Raw genomic sequence first — 12,398 nt, 5'->3', positions numbered from 1 at the left:
TGGAGATGCCGGGGATCGAACCCGGGGCCTCATACATGCAAAGCATGCGCTCTACCACTGAGCTACATCCCCACAATATACACGTGATCTCTCCGGTCACAATGAGAACATCATGACCTCCAGTATTAAAAGTAATGCGAGATCCCTGTCTTATTTCTTTATTTTTTTCCCCGGGGGAAAGGGATTTTGGTTATTTAGCCCGATTGTTTCCTTAAGTATTTTGAACTCAGTAGCCCGAATAACTCCTGTCGGTAGAGCGTCAGACTTCCCTATCACGTCCCCATTTGAGCTGAAATGCAAATTTTAGAAGGAAAAATTGAACCATTGTTTGAAGTCAGGACATTTATAATGTAATATTGAAAACGGGTATCACCCAAACGTCTTCTGAGTATTCAAGGAACCGAAAGCAATACTTTACGTGAAAATAAACGAGTTATTTATTGAATGTTTACGTCCTTTTGCTGCAACCACGCATGCAATCTAGTAATGACAAACAAGGAATTAAAAATACATTAAACACATAGACGTTCTGGATTTAAAATGAAAGAATACGAACGAGTGTTAGGTGCGGATCAGTGTAAGGGGTCCAAGTCTTTCTTGTTTTAATCGGTAATCGTGTTTTCTGCATTTATGTTTAACTTGGGTTTAATATCGATATGATTCCCTGCATCTTTTTTTCAATGTATAACTCCTGTTGTTACATGTTGATTTTTAGTGAAACGCTTTAAGCATTAGAAAGGCGTTATATAACTAAGGAAACTTTTAATGGAGGTAAGTAAGCTTGGGGTTGTGGTGATCTTTTTAGATACTCTCTTCCTTGTCCAAATCCTGAACTTAACCCAACTGGGGGACAGGCCCTGATGTTAAATAGTAAATATGGGCAGTCTAGTGGGATTTCAGTAAGTTTAGGTTGGGTTTTATTTAGTCTTTTTATGTTAAGGAGGGATTAACCCTCACCCCAACTCTGAATTTAGCCCTACAGGGATTAGGCCCTGATGTTAAGTAGTTGAGGAGGACAGCCTGATGGTGGAAGGAAACAATTGGAGTTGGGTTGGATTGTATGTTTAGTTTTGGGTTTATGTGACTGACTTACCCTTGCCTTATTCTAAACTTAACCCCTAGGGGTAGGAGGCCCTGATGTTAAGCCAGTAATGTTGGGCAGCATCAGTAGATAAGGGACAGGAGTGAGGAGGACAGTTTTGTTTCTGTTTAGTGTGAAGTGAGGGTTAGAAGGAAATAAATAAAACATTTCATGGACAGTTTTGGTTGTTTAAAATTAATGGGATTTGGTGGTCAGGGTTGTGATGAGGAAAACACTTAATGAAAAAAGTATAAGACGTGATCTGTTGTGAGCTTTAGTGTACTGTTCTTTGGAATATCTATCAAATAGTGCACTATTGAATTGAAAAATTAATTTTTAAATTACTGATAAAGTGTTGGTGGGCATTGGTTCGATGGAACAGCCATGACTAAAAACAAATAATAAAAATATTTGAAATAAATGTATAATTCAATGATAGCAGTACAGATCTGATAAGTGGAGGGATAGTTGTAAAGTACTAGATAGATCATGGATTAAAAGTTAGATAGATTGAGTGATCCTTTCAAAATTAAAATATTTGTTATGACTGGAAAAGTGTACCTATGTTTTGCCGTAAGGCTTATGTACCCCTAACCTTCAATCTCTATATAATCAGAAAAATTCTGTATTACATGTTTCAGTGTATTATTTCATTCGTCTGTATTTATTAAGCTTCTAAATATCCTCTTGGGACAAATAAACTATTTATCAATCTATGTATCTATCTATTATGTAGTATATTTCACATCTGTCTACCTATTATCTATCATGCTTTTCACATCGATCTTTTTCAGAAACCTGTTATGCAGCAGTGTTTAAATAAAATGCTTTACATTCAGAATTATAAGAATGTACGTATTTGAAATATCCCAGGAAGAGTATAAACATCAGGTATGTAAACTAATTTATATTAGACTACCGTTTAAGATTAAGCAGAGTTGTATCAGGTATACAGCATTTAAAAGTGCCATATGGAGATGCCGGGGATCGAACCCGGGGCCTCATACATGCAAAGCATGCGCTCTACCACTGAGCTACATCCCCACAATATACATGTGATCTCTCCGGTCACAATGAGAACATAATGACCTCCAGTATTAAAAGTAATGCGAGATCCCTGTCTTATTTCTTTATTTTTTTCCCCGGGGGAAAGGGATTTTGGTTATTTAGCCCGATTGTTTCCTTAAGTATTTCGAACTCAGTAGCACGAATAACTCCTGTCGGTAGAGCGTCAGACTTCCCTATCACGTCCCCATTTGAGCTGAAATGCAAATTTTAGAAAGAAAAATTGAACCATTGTTTGAAGTCAGGACATTTATAATGTAATATTGAAAACGGGTATCACCCAAACGTCTTCTGAGTATTCAAGGAACCGAAAGCAATACTTTACGTGAAAATAAACGAGTTATTTATTGAATGTTTACGTCCTTTTGCTGCAACCACGCATGCAATCTAGTAATGACAAACAAGGAATTAAAAATACATTAAACACATAGACGTTCTGGATTTAAAATGAAAGAATACGAACGAGTGTTAGGTGCGGATCAGTGTAAGGGGTCCAAGTCTTTCTTGTTTTAATCGGTAATCGTGTTTTCTGCATTTATGTTTAACTTGAGTTTAATATTGATATGATTCCCTGCATCTTTTTTTCAATGTAAAACTCCTGTTGTTACATGTTGATTTTTAGTGAAACGCTTTAAGCATTAGAAAGGTGTTATATAACTAAGGAAACTTTTAATGGAGGTAAGTAAGCTTGGGGTGGTGGTGATCTTTTTAGATACTCTCTTCCTTGTCCAAATCCTGAACTTAACCCAACTGGGGGACAGGCCCTGATGTTAAATAGTAAACATGGGCAGTCTAGTGGGATTTCAGTAAGTTTAGGTTGGGTGTTATTTAGTCTTTTTATGTTAAGGAGGGATTAACCCTCACCCCAACTCTGAATTTAGCCCTACAGGGATTAGGCCCTGATGTTAAGTAGTTGAGGAGGGCAGCCTGATGGTGGAAGGAAACAATTGGAGTTGGGTTGGATTGTATGTTTAGTTTTGGGTTTATGTGACTGACTTACCCTTGCCTTATTCTAAACTTAACCCCTAGGGGTAGGAGGCCCTGATGTTAAGCCAGTAATGTTGGGCAGCATCAGTAGATAAGGGACAGGAGTGAGGAGGACAGTTTTGTTTCTGTTTAGTGTGAAGTGAGGGTTAGGAGGAAATAAATAAAACATTTCATGGACAGTTTTGGTTGTTTAAAATTAATGGGATTTGGTGGTCAGGGTTGTGATGAGGAAAACACTTAATGAAAAAAGTATAAGACGTGACCTGTTGTGAGCTTTAGTGTACTGTTCTTTGGAATATCTATCAAATAGTGCACTATTGAATTGAAAAATTAATTTTTAAATTACTGATAAAGTGTTGGTGGGCATTGGTTCGATGGAACAACCATGACTAAAAACAAATAATAAAAATATTTGAAATAAATGTATAATTCAATGATAGCAGTACAGATCTGATAAGTGGAGGGATAGTTGTAAAGTACTAGATAGATCATGGATTAAAAGTTAGATAGATTGAGTGAACCTTTCAAAATAAAAATATTTTTTACGACTGTAAAAGTGTACCCATGTTTTGCCGTAAGGCTTATGTACCCCTAACCTTCAATCTCTATATAATCAGAAAAATTCTGTATTACATGTTTCAGTGTATTATTTCATTCTTCTGTATTTATTAAGCTTCTAAATATCCTCTTGGGACAAATAAACTATTTATCAATCTATGTATCTATCTATTATGTAGTATATTTCACATCTGTCTACCTATTTATCTATCATGCTTTTCACATCGATCTTTTTCAGAAACCTGTTATGCAGCAGTGTCTAAATAAAATGCTTTACATTCAGAATTATAAGAATGTACGTATTTGAAATATCCCAGGAAGAGTATAAACATGAGGTATGTAAACTAATTTATATTAGACTACCGTTTAAGATTAAGCAGAGTTGTCTGAGGTATACAGCATTTAAAAGTGCCGTATGGAGATGCCGGGGATTGAACCCGAGGCCTCATACATGCGAAGCATGCGCTCTACCACTGAGCTACATCCCCACCGTATACCCATGATCTCTGCGGTCACAATGAGAACATACTGACCTCCAGTATTAAAAGTAATGCGAGTTCCCTGTCTTATTTCTTTATTTTTTTCCCCGGGAGAAAGGGATTTTGGTTATTTGGCCCGATTGTTTCCTTAAGTATTTTGAACTCAGTAGCCCGAATAACTCCTGTCAGTAGAGCGTCAGACTTCCCTATCAAGTCCCCATTTGAGCTGAAATGCAAATTTTAGAAGGAAAAATTGAACCATTGTTTGAAGTCAGGACATTTATAACGTAATATTGAAAACGGGTATCACCCAAACGTCTTCTGAGTATTCAAGGAACCGAAAGCAATACGTTACGTGAAAATAAACAAGTTATTTATTAAAGGTTTACGTCCTTTTGCTGCAGCCACGCATGTAATCTAGTAATGACAAACATCCATCCATCCATTTTCCAACCCGCTGAATCCGAACACAGGGTCACGGGGGTCTGCTGGAGCCAATCCCAGCCAACACAGGGCACAAGGCAGGAACCAATCCTGGGCAGGGTGCCAACCAACCGCAGGACACACACAAACACACCCACACACCAAGCACACACTAGGGCCAATTTAGAATCGCCAATCCACCTAACCTGCATGTCTTTGGACTGCGGGAGGAAACCGGAGAGCCCGGAGGAAACCCACGCAAACACGGGGAGAACATGCAAACTCCACGCAGGGAGGACCCGGGAAGCGAACCCGGGTCCCCAGGTCACCCAACTGCGAGGCAGCAGCGCTACTAATGACAAACAAGGAATTAAAAATACATTAAACACATAGACGTTCTGGATTTAAAATGAAAGAATACGAACGAGTGTTAGGTGTGGATCAGTGTAAGGGGTCCAAGTCTTTCTTGTTTTAATCGGTAATCGTGTTTTCTACATTTATGTTTAACTTGAGTTTAATATCGATATGATTCCCTGTATTTTTTTTTCAATGTATAATTCCTGTTGTTACATGTTGATTTTTAGTGAAACGCTTTAAGCTTTAGAAAGGCGTTATATAACTAAGGAAACCTTTAAAGGAGGTAAGTAAGCTTGGGGTGGTGGTGATCTTTTTAGATACTCTCTTCCTTGCCCAAATCCTGAACTTAACCCAACTGGGGGACAGGCCCTGATGTTAAATAGTAAATATGGGCAGTCTAGTGGGATTTCAGTAAGTTTAGGTTGGGTGTTATTTAGTCTTTTTATGTTAAGGAGCGATTAACCCTCACCCCAACTCTGAATTTAGCCCTACAGGGATTAGGCCCTGATGTTAAGTAGTTGAGGAGGGAAGCCTGATGGTGGAAGGAAACAATTGGAGTTGGGTTGGATTGTATGTTTAGTTTTGGGTTTATGTGACTGACTTACCCTTGCCTTATTCTAAACTTAGCCCCTAGGGTTAGGAGGCCCTGATGTTAAGCGAGTAATGTTGGGCAGCATCAGTAGATAAGGGACAGGAGTGAGGAGGACAGTTTTGTTTCTGTTTAGTGTGAAGTGAGGGTTAGGAGGAAATAAATAAAACATTTCTTGGACAGTTTTGGTTGTTTAAAATTAATAGGATTTGGTGGTCAGAGTTGTGATGAAGAAAACACCTAATCAAAAAAGTATAAGACGTGATCTGTTGTGAGCTTTAGTGTACTGTTCTTGGGAATTTCTATCAAGTACTGCACTATTGAATTGAAAAATTAATTTTTAAATTACTAATAAAGTGTTGGTGGGCATTGGTTCGATGGAACAGCCATGACTAAAAACAAATAATAAAAATATTTGAAATAAATGTATAATTCAATGATAGCGGTACAGATCTGATAAGTGGAGGGATATTTGTAAAGTACTAGATAGATCATGGATTAAAAGTTAGATAGATTGAGTGATCCTTTCAAAATAAAAATATTTTTTATGACTGGAAAAGTGTACCCCTGTTTTGCCGTAAGGCTTATGTACCCCTAACCTTCAATCTCTATATAATCAGAAAAATTCTGCATTACATATTTCAGTGTAGTATTTCATTTGTCTGTATTTATTAAGCTTCCAAATATCCTCTTGGGACAAATAAACTATTTATCAATCTATGTATCTATCTATTATGTAGTACATTTCACGTCTATCTACCTATTTATCTATCATGCTTTTCACATCGATCTTTTTCAGAAACCTGTTATGCAGCAGTGTCTAAATAAAATGCTTTACATTCAGAATTATAAGAATGTACGTATTTGAAATATCCCAGGAAGAGTATAAACATCAGGTATGTAAACTAATTTATATTAGACTACCGTTTAAGATTAAGCAGAGTTGTATCAGGTATACAGCATTTAAAAGTGCCGTATGGAGATGCCGGGGATTGAACCCGAGGCCTCATACATGCGAAGCATGCGCTCTACCACTGAGCTACATCCCCACCGTATACCCATGACCTCTGCGGTCACAATGAGAACATACTGACCTCCAGTATTAAAAGTAATGCGATTTCCCTGTCTTATTTCTTTATTTTTTTCCCCGGGAGAAAGGGATTTTGGTTATTTGGCCCGATTGTTTCCTTAAGTATTTTGAACTCAGTAGCCCGAATAACTCCTGTCAGTAGAGCGTCAGACTTCCCTATCAAGTCCCCATTTGAGCTGAAATGCAAATTTTTGAAGGAAAAATTGAACCATTGTTTGAGCTCAGGCCATTTATAACATAAAATTGAAAACGGGTATCACCCAAACGTCTTCTGAATATTCAAGGAACCGAAAGCAATACTTTACGCGAAAATAAACAAGTTCTTTATTAAAGGTTTACGTCCTTTTGCTGCAGCCACGCATGTAATCTAGTAATGACAAACAAGGAATTAAAAATACATTAAACACATAGACGTTCTGGATTTAAAATGAAAGAATACGAACGAGTGTTAGGTGCGGATCAGTGTAAGGGGTCCAAGTCTTTCTTGTTTTAATCGGTAATCGTGTTTTCTGCAGTTATGTTTAACTTGAGTTTAATATCGATATGATTCCCTGCATCTTTTTTTCAATGTATAACTCCTGTTGTTACATGTTGATTTTTAGTGAAACGCTTTAAGCATTAGAAAGGCGTTATATAACTAAGGAAACTTTTAATGGAGGTAAGTAAGCTTGGGGTGGTGGTGATCTTTTTAGATACTCTCTTCCTTGCCCAAATCCTGAACTTCACCCAACTGAGGGACAGGCCCTGATGTTAAATAGTAAATATGGGCAGTCTAGTGGGATTTCAGTAAGTTTAGGTTGGGTGTTATTTAGTCTTTTTATGTTAAGGAGGGATTAACCCTCACCCCAACTCTGAATTTAGCCCTACAGGGATTAGGCCCTGATGTTAAGTAGTTGAGGAGGGAAGCCTGATGGTGGAAGGAAACAATTGGAGTTGGGTTGGATTGTATGTTTAGTTTTGGGTTTATGTGACTGACTTACCCTTGCCTTATTCTAAACTTAGCCCCTAGGGTTAGGAGGCCCTGATGTTAAGCGAGTAATGTTGGGCAGCATCAGTAGATAAGGGACAGGAGTGAGGAGGACAGTTTTGTTTCTGTTTAGTGTGAAGTGAGGGTTAGGAGGAAATAAATAAAACATTTCTTGGACAGTTTTGGTTGTTTAAAATTAATAGGATTTGGTGGTCAGAGTTGTGATGAGGAAAACACCTAATCAAAAAAGTATAAGACGTGATCTGTTGTGAGCTTTAGTGTACTGTTCTTGGGAATTTCTATCAAGTACTGCACTATTGAATTGAAAAATTAATTTTTAAATTACTAATAAAGTGTTGGTGGGCATTGGTTCGATGGAACAGCCATGACTAAAAACAAATAATAAAAATATTTGAAATAAATGTATAATTCAATGAGAGCGGTACAGATCTGATAAGTGGAGGGATAGTTGTAAAGTACTAGATAGATCATGGATTAAAAGTTAGATAGATTGAGTGATCCTTTCAAAATAAAAATATTTTTTATGACTGGAAAAGTGTACCCATGTTTTGCCGTAAGGCTTATGTACCCCTAACCTTCAATCTCTATATAATCAGAAAAATTCTGTATTACATGTTTCAGTGTATTATTTCTTTCGTCTGTATTTATTAAGCTTCTAAATATCCTCTTGGGACAAATAAACTATTTATCAATCTATGTATCTATCTATTATGTAGTATATTTCACATCTGTCTACCTATTTATCTATCATGCTTTTCACATCGATCTTTTTCAGAAACCTGTTATGCACCAGTGTCTAAATAAAATGCTTTACTTTCAGAATTATAAGAATGTACATATTTGAAATATCCCAGGAAGAGTATAAACATCAGGTATGTAAACTAATTTATTTTAGACTACCGTTTAAGATTAAGCAGAGTTGTCTCAGGTATACAGCATTTAAAAGTGCCGTATGGAGATGCCGGGGATCGAAACCGGGGCCTCATACATGCAAAGCATGCACTCTACCACTGAGCTACATCCCCACGACATACACATGATCTCTGCGGTCAAAATGAGAACATACTGACCTCCAGTATTAAAAGTAATGCCAGTTCCCTGTCTTATTTCTTTATTTTTTTCCCCGGGGGAAAGGGATTTTGGTTATTTGGCCCGATTGTTTCCTTAAGTATTTTGAACTCAGTAGCCCGAATAACTCCTGTCAGTAGAGCGTCAGACTTCCCTATCAAGTCCCCATTTGAGCTGAAATGCTAATTTTTGAAGGAGAAATTGAACCATAGTTTGAGCTCAGGCCATTTATAACATAAAATTCAAAACGGGTATCACCCAAACGTCTTCTGGGTATTCAAGGAACCGAAAGCAATACTTTACGCGAAAATAAACGAGTTATTTATTAAAGGTTTACATCCTTTTGCTGCAGCCACGCATGTAATCTAGTAATGACAAACAGGGAATTAAAAATACATTAAACACATAGACGTTCTCGATTTAAAATGAAAGAATACGAACGAGTGTTAGGTGCGGATCAGTGTAAGGGGTCCAAGTCTTTCTTGTTTTAATCGGTAATCATGTTTTCTGCATTTATGTTTAACTTGGGTTTAATATCGATATGATTCCCTGTATGTTTTTTTTCAATGTATTACTCCTGTTGTTACATGTTGATTTTTAGTGAAACGCTTTAAGCATTAGAAAGGCGTTATATAACTAAGGAAACCTTTAATGGAGGTAAGTAAGCTTGGGGTGGTGGTGATCTTTTTAGATACTCTCTTCCTTGCCCAAATACTGAACTTAACCCAACTGGGGGACAGGCCCTGATGTTAAATAGTAAATATGGGCAGTCTAGTGGGATTTCAGTAAGTTTAGGTTGGGTGTTATTTAGTCTTTTTATGTTAAGGAGGGATTAACCCTCACCCCAACTCTGAATTTAGCCCTACAGGGATTAGGCCCTGATGTTAAGTAGTTGAGGAGGGCAGCCTGATGGTGGAAGGAAACAATTGGAGTTGGGTTGGATTGTATGTTTAGTTTTGGGTTTATGTGACTGACTTACCCTTGCCTTATTCTAAACTTAGCCCCTAGGGTTAGGAGGCCCTGATGTTAAGCGAGTAATGTTGGGCAGCATCAGTAGATAAGGGACAGGAGTGAGGAGGACAGTTTTGTTTCTGTTTAGTGTGAAGTGAGGGTTAGGAGGAAATAAATAAAACATTTCTTGGACAGTTTTGGTTGTTTAAAATTAATAGGATTTGGTGGTCAGAGTTGTGATGAGGAAAACACCTAATCAAAAAAGTATAAGACGTGATCTGTTGTGAGCTTTAGTGTACTGTTCTTGGGAATTTCTATCAAGTACTGCACTATTGAATTGAAAAATTAATTTTTAAATCTATAATAATAAAAGGCAAAGCCCTCACTGACTGACTGACTGACTCACTCACTCACTCACTGACTGACTCATCACTAATTCTCCAACTTCCCGTGTAGGTGGAAGGCTGAAATTTGGCAGGCTCATTCCTTACAGCTTACTTACAAAAGTTAGGCAGGTTTCATTTCGAAATTCAAAGCGTAATGGTCATAACTGGAACATATTTTTTGTCCATACACTGTAATGGAGGAGGCGGAGTCACGTATCGCGTCATCACGCCTCCTACGTAATCACGTGAACTAAAAACAAGGAAGAGATTTACAGCACGAGTCACACGCGGGAACGAAGGTAAATGACGTTAATTTTTGACTGTCTTTTAATACTGTGTAAGCATACATATTAACACATGTGCAATTAAACGTGTGCATTTACGGGGTGATTTCTCAGGCTTAAAAGCTCACCTTTTATCAAACGCGGGAACAAAGGTAACTGACGTTGTTCACTGTCTTTTAATACTGTGTAACCATACATATTAACACATGTGCAATTAAACGTGTGCATTTACGGGGTGATTTCTCAGGCTTAAAAGCTCGCCTTTTACTAAAAAGGTAAATGCAAAACTATTTTCAATCAGTTTATTGAAACGCTCCCGTTAAGGATTGCAATAACATATTCGCGAGATAAAAGAACGAAGTAGGGGGAAATGGAGGAAGAGCCGCAAACAGCGAACAGCAAAACATTAATTAAACAATTGAGAACGGAGCGACTTAAGCATACAAGCATGTTCATAAGGGAAACAAAGCACGGTGTAAAACGTAACTTTAAATTAAGTTTATAGAAACGCTCCCGCTGCGGATTGCAATAACATATTCGCGAGATAAAACTTTAATGAGAAGACACGAGGTATAAACGAACCACACGCCGTGGCGCAACGTTAGGGGCAACAGTTTCAACCATTCTATGATCTGCTTCTCGCAACTGAAAGACGGCACATGGCGGATGTTAGCCGACTTGCTGACCGCAACGTTAGGGGCTTCAACTATGGCGCTGACGCCACATCTCAGTGCCAACACTTTGCAGACTCTACTTAAAAGACACGCCGTCCTCACTGGACAGTTAAAAACACCAATCAAAGTAACGATGACATCAAGTATTACCCAATCAAAAGTAGGAAAGGAGGCATCTTCATAAAATGCATGTGGGATGATTTGCATGAGACGCTGCTTTAAAAAAAAAATTATAAAAAAAATACGGGATAAATCCCGTCCAGTATTGATTCAAAACGGGACGCGCAATTTCATTCTCAAACGCGGCACGATTCCGTATTTTAAAGGACGGGTGGCAACCCTACAGTGCCAGGTAACCACCCATACAATCACATTGTGATTCAGACTAGGAATGCAATGAATGTAATTACCCCGATCTACATACAAGGCGAAAGTCTTGCAACATTCAAAGATGATGGTTTGGGATAAGTACACCATACAACATAAAAGAGCTTATGAAGCCTTCAACCGAAAAAAGCAAGATCTCAGAGATCGTAAAAAAAAAAAAATAGGAGGTAATGTCGTTTTACTCGCTGTAGATTTTAGTCAAACATTACCAGTTATTCCACGAGGGAGACCAGCAGATCAACTCAACAAGTGTTTAAAATCCATGCTTCTCCCACGCTCGGTTATATGTCGCGTGTTCTCGGGTAGGTGCACCAAAAAATGTATACATTTAAGCATGTAATGGGCAAACAAAAAATGAGGTATACCCGAAGGCACTGCAGTAGTACTTAATGTAACTTTACTTCTTAAATGTTAATGTTTTACTGTTTAATAATTTATACGCTTCTTATATGTTGTTCAAATTCTTTTATCAAAATACCACTGACAGCGCAATGCACGATAACATCGAGTGAATACACCATACGCATCCGCCCACGGCTGCCCTGCTGTGCGCAGATAGGAGTTGATTCTACAATAAAATAAAATAAACATAAAAAGAGTAAAACAATCATCACCCATAAAGCGGATAGTAGACGTGACGTACTATATGTGTACCACATTTCAAGTGTATAGGTGAAACGGTTTGCGAGCTACAGGTCATTTAAAATCCTGGACAGACACACAAATTGCCACGGTAGCAAATTACAGAACAAGATTTTACTGTTTAATAATTTATATTTATATGAAATGTGCTTCTTATATATTACTTCATATTCTCATATGATAATGATGTTAATGTTTATATTGATTTCTGTGTTATTAAAACTGCATGTACGTGTGTATATGTATATATATATATATATATATATATATATACTACCAAAATACCCGCGCTTTGCAGCGGAGAAGTAGTGTGTTAAAGAGGTTATGAAAAAAAAAAGGAAACATTTTAAAAATAACGTAACATGATTGTCAATGAAAGCCCGTTTCAG

At 37.5% G+C, this 12,398-nt stretch overlaps 5 non-coding genes across 5 annotated transcripts; all 5 read right to left on the bottom strand.

Moving 5' to 3' along the window:
* On the bottom strand, nt 1–72 carry trnaa-ugc (transfer RNA alanine (anticodon UGC)). Its single transcript has one exon. It is a non-coding gene; the product is annotated as a tRNA-Ala (tRNA).
* A 1,981-nt stretch (nt 73–2,053) lies between these two features.
* On the bottom strand, nt 2,054–2,125 carry trnaa-ugc (transfer RNA alanine (anticodon UGC)). Its single transcript has one exon. It is a non-coding gene; the product is annotated as a tRNA-Ala (tRNA).
* A 1,982-nt stretch (nt 2,126–4,107) lies between these two features.
* trnaa-cgc (transfer RNA alanine (anticodon CGC)) lies at nt 4,108–4,179 on the bottom strand. Its single transcript has one exon. It is a non-coding gene; the product is annotated as a tRNA-Ala (tRNA).
* A 2,337-nt stretch (nt 4,180–6,516) lies between these two features.
* Nucleotides 6,517–6,588, bottom strand: trnaa-cgc (transfer RNA alanine (anticodon CGC)). Its single transcript has one exon. It is a non-coding gene; the product is annotated as a tRNA-Ala (tRNA).
* A 1,982-nt stretch (nt 6,589–8,570) lies between these two features.
* Nucleotides 8,571–8,642, bottom strand: trnaa-ugc (transfer RNA alanine (anticodon UGC)). Its single transcript has one exon. It is a non-coding gene; the product is annotated as a tRNA-Ala (tRNA).
* Nucleotides 8,643–12,398: the final 3,756 nt, after the last annotated feature.

This window comes from Erpetoichthys calabaricus, chromosome 10, assembly GCF_900747795.2.
Source record: "Erpetoichthys calabaricus chromosome 10, fErpCal1.3, whole genome shotgun sequence".
Classification (NCBI taxonomy): domain Eukaryota; kingdom Metazoa; phylum Chordata; class Cladistia; order Polypteriformes; family Polypteridae; genus Erpetoichthys; species Erpetoichthys calabaricus.
Note: the sequence above shows the minus strand (reverse complement) of the source record. Positions and strands in the feature narration are given on the sequence as shown.